Below are 2,341 nucleotides of genomic sequence, written 5' to 3'. Positions count from 1 at the left end.
TTTTGGGATGACTCCCGCGAGGAAATTGAAAGTTCCAGCAGCAGTTTTAGCAAGAAAAAAGAAATAAAAAATAGATAACAAAGACAGTATAAAGACAACAAAATAACAATAATAATAATAACAACAATAAGAACATTCGTCAAATAAACAAAGAAAAGACCATCAATTATTATTAAAGTGTCATTGTTGAGTCCAGTGTTAAAGTGATAAAGTGACCAGGTGAGTTTAAAGGTTTAAAGTCCAGGTGTGCATGTATGTACAGTATGTCTGTATGTGTACTGTATATATGTATGTATTTTCTGTATCTACATGTCATGAACAGCAACCCTCCTCTCTTCGGTCTACCTTCACCAGCTTGACCCTCTTGTTCCCCTGTGTAGGTGTGTGTGCGTATTAGTGCTCATGCATCATGTCTCACATTGAAAACCACAAGCCATCATAATTGTCTCCTTTTCTTCTTCCACTCCACCTCTCTGCATTATCTCCATTTCCCGAGCCTCCGTTAGTTGAAGGCGATGCTGTAAATGGTTAAATGATGCGTTGATAGAGTTAATTGTGAGTTGCTGAACGTGGGCGCTGAGGCTGCTTCTCTGACCCGAACAGCCTGCTGTTTTCCTCCTATTGGCTGACTTTACACATTTAACTTCAAATGTTCAAATGTTGTTTTGATACGTCTGGTTTTGTATCTGTCTTTCTTTTTGCCGTTCTCTGGTCTCAAGAACCTCTTGATGGTTACTCATAGAGACTACTACTGTGTGTAGTGTTGCTGTTAAAAAGGCTTTCTGACAACAACAAAAACAGCATCGTAAAAGCTGTTCCTGTCTTTAAGCTTTTAATGAAAGTGTTTTTTATTTGATTATCAAAACCCAACAGCGGGAAACGAGCAACACAAATCTGTGAATTTCTGTTTCATTCCTCGAATGTTTGTTTTCAGCTGAGCACCATCGTAAGTGAAGCAAAGTAATCGAAGGCCTAGATGCAGGGTGTGAGCGATGATTAGCCCGAGCCCCCCCGCCCCCCTCCTCAGACAGTGATGCATCGCCGGCATTTACCAGAACGCAGCAAAGCAGAGCAATTTGAGAAGCGTCTAACCCCCGACAGCAGCCCCATCACGCTGCTCTCTGCCCGCCCTCCACCTCCACCGCCGCCCTGAGCTAAAAATAGCTCGTCCTCTCTCTCATCACCTAGCCATCACGTCAGAGATCACTCTCATCCGCTGCCCACGTCTCTTTTTATGCTGTGATGTTTTGACCGTGTCAGATGATTGCATTGGCTGTGGGGGGAGCATGTTCGGCATACATTAAGACAGGACAAGAACCAGTTTTTAAATAAGGTGTAGGCTTCCCAATGCATTGTATCTTATTCCTATTCCCTCGAAGTCCTGTTGCGTTTGTTGGTGTTTCTCAACCTGGATTGAGGAAGGAAATTGTTTCAAAACATGACTTCTGGTATTTATGGAGTATTATGAAAGAGCTGTGTGTGTTTCTTAAGCTCTGAATTCGTCATACTGTGCATGCCTTACTAAATTAACATGTGCAGAACCTCTTTGTCTCTCATCTCGGCTGTTTCTCATTCACAGGAAGAAGTAGTGGAATCCATTGCTGGAGATGGACTGCAGGTTAGTGAGAACATCCCATATCTGTAGTTTTGATAAACCAAGCAGTGTTGGAAAAAGGATTTTGCTATTTTACTTAGAATAGAAGAATCAATCCAACGATGTAGAAATACTCCATTGCAAGTAAAAAGTCCTTAATTCATTCAAAATATGACTTTAGTATTAACAGCAACATTTACTTAAAGCTGCCCTGCCTCACATATTTCCTTACTTTGTGGTAATGTCTGAAGTTCTACCATGGACTCTGTAACATCTCTTTGTGGTTCAACACCTTGGTTACCTTGGTTACCTTGTTTCAGGCCATTCTAGCGTGGTATAGACAGACTGCAGAAAGACTCAGCTACCTTTGTGCCAGTTCTCATTAATATTCAACCAGCTAAGATGCTTGACCCTGATTGGCTAACAGCTAGCCAATGAGAGTCTGGCCGTCCGTATCCTTTACCCAGCGCAACCGGGTGAGCTCATGAATAGTAATGAGCTGAGGCAACATGACGTCACACTGACCAGCTGTTGTGATTGGTCTAATTTCTCTGCTTTTCTTTCGGTGTCTAGAGCTGACAGAGGAGGTAGACGTTCATCTTCACATTCACCACATAACACAAGCACATATATACGTAACATATTTCAAAAAATGCAAGTAAAAACCTTTTTTGTATCATATAATTTTTGTTCACGTTATAGGTTACAGGGAAGATTCCTGTTTATTGAATAGAAAGCCACTTTGTA

At 41.4% G+C, this 2,341-nt stretch overlaps 1 protein-coding gene and 1 long non-coding RNA gene across 3 annotated transcripts in view; one reads left to right on the top strand and one right to left on the bottom strand.

Moving 5' to 3' along the window:
* The window catches only part of LOC117959121 (membrane-associated phosphatidylinositol transfer protein 2-like), a 44,684-nt gene that overhangs the window by 7,742 nt on the left and 34,601 nt on the right, over window positions 1-2,341 (top strand). For both annotated transcript variants that reach the window (XM_034896051.1, XM_034896053.1), the window contains exon 2: window positions 1,580-1,618. The gene's annotated coding sequence lies outside the window, so the exon portion shown is untranslated. The remainder of the gene's footprint in view (window positions 1-1,579; window positions 1,619-2,341) is intronic.
* The window catches only part of LOC117959213, a 15,923-nt gene that overhangs the window by 8,354 nt on the left and 5,228 nt on the right, over window positions 1-2,341 (bottom strand). The gene's annotated exons all lie outside the window — the stretch shown is intronic.

The sequence above is a fragment of the Etheostoma cragini genome, chromosome 16, assembly GCF_013103735.1.
Source record: "Etheostoma cragini isolate CJK2018 chromosome 16, CSU_Ecrag_1.0, whole genome shotgun sequence".
Taxonomy (NCBI): Eukaryota; Metazoa; Chordata; class Actinopteri; order Perciformes; family Percidae; genus Etheostoma; species Etheostoma cragini.
Note: the sequence above shows the minus strand (reverse complement) of the source record. Positions and strands in the feature narration are given on the sequence as shown.